We start from the raw sequence: 8,388 nt of genomic DNA, 5'->3' as shown, positions 1-8,388 counted from the left end.
GATGGAAAGAAAACATAAGAATCCTAAATGCATATTCACCAAATAACAGAGTTTTTAAATATATGGAAAAACACTTTATAGAATTGAAAAGAGATAGAGACAAATGATTATACTGGACAATGCTCTGCTCTCTGAGATTGATAAAACAAGAAGAAAAAAAAAACAAAAACCACACACATACATAGGCACACACACACAAACAAGCACACACACACACACAAACACATACACACACACACACAGAGATATAGAATACTATGACAAAACTTAATCTGGTTTCCATTTATAGAAACACAACCCTAAAATAGCAATGTAGACTTTTGTTTCAAATTCATATGAGGCAGTCATCATAAGAGACTCTAATTCGGCCATAAAACAAGTCTCAAATAAATTGCAAGATTAAAATCATACAGAGAAGTTTCTCTGGCTCCAATAGAATGGAACCAAATTCAATAACAAGATATCTGGAAAATTTCCAAATATTTGGAACTTAAGCAACGTACTTCTAAATAACCCAAGAGTGAAAGAAGAAATCACAAGGGAAATTACATTACCTATTTAGAACCAAATGAAAATTAAAATACACCAAAATTTGAAAGATGCAGCTAAAACAGTTCTTAGAGGAAAACTTATGGTCTAAGATACTTATATTAGAAAAGATACATGGTCTAAAACATGATCCAAATGGTAACCACAGGAAACTAGAAAAGCAAATTAAATCCAAAGTATGCAAGGTAGGGAAATAATAAAGATAACAGAAGTCAATGCAATAGAAACGGAAAGAACGTAGAAAAAAATAATAAATTCAAAAGCTGCTTATTTGAAAGTTCAGTAAAATTGATAAATGTCTGGAAACATTGATCAAAGGGAAAAAGAGAGAAGACATAAGGGACGTTTCCTACCCCATGGTAAGCATCCTCAACATGTTTCTTCAGCAATATTTAAAAATTGGTAAGGACTGATGACTACTATGTGCCACCCATTTTGTTCTCTTTCCAAATAGGAGTATTTATTGATGTTACCTTGTCACTCTTCCATCAAAATATGCTCGGGAGAGGTGGAGGTAAACAGGCAAATCATCTTTTTGAGTCAGAAAACAACAGATGTTGGCAAGAATGCAGAGAAAATGGAACACTTACACACTGTTGGTGGGAATGTAATTTACGTTTACAACCTCTGTGGAAAGCAGTATGGAAGTTTCTCAAAGAACTAAAACTAGAGCTACCATTTGACCAAGCAATCACACTACTGGATATCTACCCAAAGGAATATAAATTATTCTAGCAAAAAGACACCTGCCTTGTATGTTTATTGCAGCACTATTCACAATAGCAAAGTTGTGGAATCAAGCTAAGTGCCTATCAACAGCGGATTGGATAAAAAAAAATGTGGCACATATATCACAGATTACAGCCATTAAAAAAAGAATGAAATCATGTATTTTGTAGCAACATGGATAGAGCTGGAGGCCATTATCCTAAGTGACATGACTCAGAAACAGAAAATCAAATACTGCATGTTTTCACTTATAAGTGGAAGCTAAACAGTGGGTACACATGGACATACACAGAGAACTAATAGACACTGGGAACTCCACAAGAGGGCAGGGTGGGAGGGGAGTGACAGTTGAAAAATTACTTACTGCATACAATGTTCACTCTTCAGGGAAGGGTGCACTAAAAGCCCAGACTTCATCACTATGCAGTATATCATCAAACAAAACTATAGGAGATTGGTCAGAGTGGTAGGAGAAACTATAGGGAAAGGAGTAGATCTTCTGAAAGGTCAGAAGGCTCTGCACAGCTTTGGGGGAGAATGGATGAAGACAGCTGTTCTCTAGTCCTAAGGCAGACAGCATGGAGTAGGTACAAGGGAGTGTAGGGGAATTTATCTTAAACAGGTTTTTTTACTTATGTTGACCAGGAGCTAACCTTTTATCACCCAGGCTTCATGAGGTTCCCTGAAAGGGGAACAATAAATGTTAATTACCCACAGATTTTGTTTGCTCCAGGCTTTCGACATTGTGCTTACACTGAATAAAGGCAAGCTCCAGCTTCTCAGGGCTGCTGCAGTTTGGCCACGAGAGCCCACCAGTCCCCTAGCTGCTCTTACACTGCATACCTGTGTCTGAGTACTCCTTTCATCTGTCAGTTGGCCAGGGTCCGCGAAATAGACCTGGCACAAAACTGCACATATACCTTGGGAATCTACAAAAATTAAAATTAAAAAAATTTAAATTAAATTATTTTAATTTTAAAAATATTAATCATTTTTTGTGATAGTACTAGTTTGGGGTAGTTTTGTTGGTTTACCATTTAGTGCTTTTGTTCATTCATTTCCCACTCGAGAATCACATCTGGAACTGATAAAATATGATCACAAAACACTATTTTGAACCAACATCAAGATGGAATGGGACTTTGGAGAAATATATTTTGGGAAAGGGCAAGGGAATTTCTATGTAGGAGCAAACAAGACAGCAGCTATGTAGGTTGTATTATTTTGCTCACGTATTTACTACTAGATGCGCTGGTGTGAACTCCTCTACAGGAAACGGGTATTCCTGCAGAGAATTACATATACTAACCCATTGCCATGACTTGCAGAGCCTCCTAAGAGAAGAGTGCACTTCCCACTAGAACTGAGCCTATAATTGCCTGGTCCATTATTGAAAGCCACAGGATCTATCACTCCAACAAGTAAAGACATAGCACAGCCATATGTGGCCTGAAACCAATGGAGTTTGGGACTGTATTTTAAAAAAAAAAAAAAAGAACACAAAATTATGACTATAAAGTTACAAGTGAAAATACTTATTTAAAATGAAAAAAGAAGTTAAAAAGTTACAAATTTTAAGAAGCTGACAAAGTTCTCAAACATCACAAAGTCCAGAAAATGCATAGTATTTAGTATTTAGACTGACACATATCTGTAATATTTTTTCCTATATATTTTTGGTTACATATGCTTTGTTTTTTTAACATGACAATGATTTGACAATGACAATGAGAAAAAGTTCTTCCTAAAGAGAAAAAAAGTAGTTCTTTCACTTGACCTGGTAGATCAAAATTTATATTTTCATTATGGATAGTTTAGAAAAGTTTATTTCAAATTCACAACTCCTGATTAGTAATTTCTTTACAGTGACTAGTCATACATACTTTAAACTCCCAACCTCATGTGATCTGCCCACCTCAGCCTCCCAAAGTGCTGGGATTACAGGCCTGAGCCACTGCACCCGGCCTGTTCATAAATTTTAAATGGAAACATAAACCAAAAGCTTATAAGAATATACAAGAGAAAGAACAGGGTGAGCAGACAGGGACAAAATATACTGAATATACTTTGTTTTGAAGATCTGACTTTGAAGCCTGTAATTATTTATCATAAGTTTAAAACAAAATTAAATAAAAATGAAAGCCCCTTAAAATCAAAAGCAAAACTGAAACAAAAGAAACTGTGTACCATGCAAAGAATAATTATTTCAAATGACTTTAAAGCACAATAATTTGAGCCTATATGCCTAGTGTGATATATTGTAAAGAATAATCAACTGCAAAGAAATTCTTAAATTTTTCCACTATCATATTGATAGTAATAATATTCTTTAGATAACTGTGATACTGTTATGTGTGTAAAATTCACATGTGCACAACACACACACAGCCGGATTAATCATGTAATAATTATGTCAGTGTAGTTAGGATGTAACCTAACTACACTGACTTTTAACAAAAGTGAAAATAAATCGTAAAATATTATATTCAAAAGGGTAAAACTGTAACATTACATTTCAGTTGGAAATATAGTAGTTACTTATTTTTCTTTTTAAAAAATATGTTTTTAATTCCTTCCATTAAAAAAATCTAAAAAAAAAATAATAATCAATCACCACTTCTAATGCCTTAATAGCAATTTCTAAATTCTATTTCCTAAGAAAGGAACAGGGCTCTTCAAAAAATAGTTTATTTCAGGCAGAGGGCAGAGAATGTACATGAAAGCCTAGAAAGCCTTGCTGTACTAGAAAGTAAAAAAGCTATAAAAGATTATTGAAGCTTTACAAATAGCACTCAGAAGCAAATTCAATTTAAGCATCAAAAAGAATAAAAACTGTGATACATTGAAATACACAGAATCTGTTTAGAAAAGTAATTTCATTATAATATGAAAAAATCCCACATCTGTCATGGTTAGAGAATGTTAACAGAACAACTCATTGGTCTGAAACTAATAAAAGGAAAAAATCATACATAATGTGCTAACATACTCATGAAACAATGCTGGCATGAACACAGAAAACTACTAAAGATGGTTACATCTGAGAGGTGGGCCCAGGAACAAGGGGGAATGAAAAAGGAGACTTTTTACTTTTCACCTATATCCATCTACATTGTTTGACTTTTTCTCAATACCATGAATATTGCCTCTAATATTTTTAAACTTATTATTTTTTTAAAAGGAATAACTTGGAAAAATTGATGGATAGTTGAATCCATGATAAGTTACTGAGAGAAGTTGGAATATATCTGGTGAGAATTCCTAATATTTTAAGAAAACCAACCATCTTGCCATTACTCATCCTTGTATCACCATCAGAAATTCAATCCTCAACTGTGTGACCCCAGGATTGATCCACAGAAGCAATTTAGGCTCTTGAAATGTTCTTCGTATTCCTTTATCTTTCAAACTTTATTTTTCCTCATTAAGCTTTGTTTTAATGGGTCCCAAAATTCTGTGATAGATTTTTGGTCAAGTTGTTTCCATTAAAACATACAGATTTTAAAAACTAATAACTTTTTTGTTTGTTTGTTTGTTTTTGAGACGGAGTCTCGCTCTGTCGCCCAAACTGGAGTGCAGTGGCGGGATCTCAGCTCACTGCAAGCTCCACCTCCCGGGTTTATGCCATTCTCCTGCCTCAGCCTCCCGAGTAGCTGGGACTACAGGTGCCGCCACCTCGCCCGACTAGTTTTTTGTATTTTTTAGTAGAGACAGGGTTTCACCGGGTTAGCCAGGATGGTCTCGATCTCCTGACCTTGTGATCCGCCCATCTCGGCCTCCCAAAGTGCTGGGATTACAGGCTTGAGCCACCTCGCCCGGCCTAAAAACTAGTAACTTAAAACTGCCACACACATACACACACACAAATCCACAAAACATTCTTCTTTCTTTGTGATTTTTTTATGATGCAGTGTTATCATTAACCAGCCTTTAACTATTAACCTTAAATGGCCATTGAAATAAACAACTCTGAGACTGTTCTTCCACCACTGATTAAAACCCATTTATGCCTAGTGTTCCATTATTGGAACGCTAAGCATGTGGGAGTTATTTATATCCTACTGCTCAAGGTCATTGCCAAGGTCTGAATGCAAAAGTTCAAAAAAAATGCAACCTCAGGCATAAAAGGTGAAGACTAGCATGGCAGGTGTTAGGGGTAATATTCATTTAACCTTCCAAGCTTTCTGGGCAGTCTTAGTGACCTTGCCAGCTGCAGTAGGCTTCTAGTCCCCTGCTTTGATGACATCCATAGCAACTGTCTATCTTATATCACAAACAACAAAACAACCCAGAGGAGTACTGTGAGAGAAGCTCTCAACACACATAGGCTTGCCAGGAACTATACCAAAAATGGCAGCATCACCAGACTTCAAGAATTTAGGGTCATCTTCCAGCTTCTTACCAAAATGGTGATCTATCTTTTCCTTCAGTTCAACAAACTTGCAAGCAATGTGAGTTGTGTGTTAATCCATTACAGGGGCATAACCAACACTGATTTGGCCTGGATGGTTCAGGACAGTTACCTGGGCAGTGAAGCCAGCTTCTTCCATTGGTGGGTCATTTTTGCTGTTACCAGCAGTGTTGCCACAATGAACAACTTTGACAGGCACATTTTTGACATTGAAGCTTACACTGTCCCCAGGAAGAGCTTCACTCAAAGCTTCATGGTACATTTCAACACATCTTTAGTTGTAACGTTGACTGGAGCAAAGGTGACCATGGTGCCGGGTTTGAGAAACCCAGGCTTCACTCGGCCCACAAAGATAGTATCAGTACCACCAATTCTGTAGACATCCTGGAGTGGCAGATGCAAGGGCCTGTCAGTTGGACAAGTTGGTGGTAGGATGCAGTCCAGAGCTTCAGGCAGTGTGGTCCCACTGGCATTGCCATCTTTACGGGTGACTTTCCATCCCTTGAACCAAGACCTGTGAGCACTTGACTTCAGCATGCTGTCACCATTCCAACCAGAAATGGACACAAATGCTACTGTGTCAAGGCTGTAGCCAGTTTTCTTAAGGAAAGTACTGATTTCCTTAACTATTTCCTTGTATCTCTTCTGACTGTAGAATGACTCAGTGGAATCTATTTTGCTAACACCAAGGATTTGCTGTTTCACACCCAGTGTGTAAGCCAGGAGGGCGTGCTCCTGGATCTGCCCATTCTTAGAGATGCCGATTTCAAATTCACCAATGCCAGCAGCAACAATCAGGACAGCACAGCCCGCCTGAGATGCGCCTGTAACCACGTTTTTGATAAAGTCTCTGGGTACTGGGGCATCAATGATAGTCACATAGCACTTGCTGGTTTCAAATTTCCACAGGGAGATATCAATGATGGCATCATGCTCAGGCTCAGCTTTTAGTTTATCCAAGACCCAGCCATATTTGAAGCCTCCTCCTCAAATCTTTTGATTATTCTTTTGCCAATACCACCACATCCGTAGATCAGATGGCCAGTAGTGGTGGACTTGCCTGAACCTAAGTGTCCAATGATGGCAATGTTGGTTGGAGTCTTCTCTTTTCCCATTTTGGCTTTTAGGCCATGTTTTTCGTGAAACACCCAAACTTTATTGTAATGGATGCTTGCCAGCCTTCTCTTGGCTACTGATATTGAAGGTGCATCCCACTTCTTTGTTCTAGTCCACTTAACAAAGTCTGAATCTCTCATCCTTGTAACTTTTAAATATCTATCTCCCAAGTCACTCTCACCTGTGAATACCATAAGAATTTTTCTTTCAGAGACTTTTAATGGCTTTTTGCAAAGCATTATTTACTCTAGTTTCCTCTTAGGATTCTAGGGCTGACTATCTAAATAGTATAATGTTGAGCTCTTGGCTGTTTCCTACTTCTGCCCACATATATTCCATTCCACAGGATACAGTCCTTCCTAAAAGACAGAAAACACTTCGATGTATATAATATATACAGTGCATCAAATTGAAAGAGCATTCCTGGGCTTCTGAGTCCAAGTCCTTGCTCAATGTCTTTGGGGAAATATTCCAAAAACCCTGAGCCTCAGTTTGATTTTTTCTGTTGTTGTTTTTTTGTTTTGTTTTGTTTTTGTTTGTTTTTTGATGGAGTCTCATTCTGTCACCCAGGCTGGAGTGCAATGGTGGTGCAATCTCAGCTCACTGCAACCTCCACCTCCTGGGTTCAAGTGATTCTCTCACCTCAGCCTCCCAAGTAGCTGGGATTACAGGTGTCTGCCACCAGGCCCAGCTAATTTTTGTATTTTTAGTAGAGATGGGGGTTTCACCATGTTGGCCAGGCTGGTCTCGAACTCTTGACCTCCGACGATCCACCCACCTCGGCCTCCCAAATTGCTGAGATTGAATTGGTGGTTCAGTGGTAGAATTCTCACCTGCCAAAAGGGCTGGGATTACAGGCATGAGCCACCTCATCCAGCCCTCAGTTTCTTTATACATAAAAATGGGTAAAAGATTACCTACCTACCTACCTCATAGATTTGTTGTAAAGATTTAAGAAAATAATATTTGTAAAACCTAATACAGAGAAGGTACTCAAATATTGTTTATTATCATCAATTATATTCTACCTAAAGCTAGGCAAATAACACAGCAGTTATTTTCACGTTGCTATTCTAATTAACATTCTTTCCACAAAGGCCAGCAGGCATGGGAGCTAGCCCTGGCCTTCTAACCTCTGGAATTCAGTAGTGGAATTCCATGTAAAGTCTAGAATAAAATTAAACTTGATGGGTTTCATCTTTATTCTCTTTCATATATATCAACCACTGCCAACAGCCATCATGACCTCTGCTTCCAAAACACTTCAGGACTGATCAAGCAAACTCCTGCCGTACTGGGGGTGAGATTTCCAAGGATTTGAGGTTCAAACACAGGACTGTGGCATGCTGGGGAGACCCCAGATAGTATCACAGCAACTGCCATAGGTACAGAAAACAGTCACTGAGGAAGCAGGAGAGGTGTGTTTCTCTTTCCATGTGCCTCTCTCTTCACTTACAGAAATATGGACAAGGAGAAAAGAAGCACTTTGCCAACCAAGCAGAGCTTGTGCTGAACGGAACACTTGACCATGTGCTTCCAAGTCTCTCTCATGCTCTCTGCATAGCTAGGACAAAGACATTCAG

At 38.2% G+C, this 8,388-nt stretch overlaps 1 pseudogene; it reads right to left on the bottom strand.

Annotated features, from left to right (window-relative positions):
• Positions 1–5,441: 5,441 nt before the first annotated feature.
• On the bottom strand, positions 5,442–6,804 carry LOC102132216 (elongation factor 1-alpha 1 pseudogene; annotated as a pseudogene).
• Between the last annotated feature and the right edge of the window lie 1,584 nt (positions 6,805–8,388).

The sequence above is a fragment of the Macaca fascicularis genome, chromosome 7 (assembly GCF_037993035.2).
Source record: "Macaca fascicularis isolate 582-1 chromosome 7, T2T-MFA8v1.1".
Taxonomy (NCBI): domain Eukaryota; kingdom Metazoa; phylum Chordata; class Mammalia; order Primates; family Cercopithecidae; genus Macaca; species Macaca fascicularis.
Note: the sequence above shows the minus strand (reverse complement) of the source record. Positions and strands in the feature narration are given on the sequence as shown.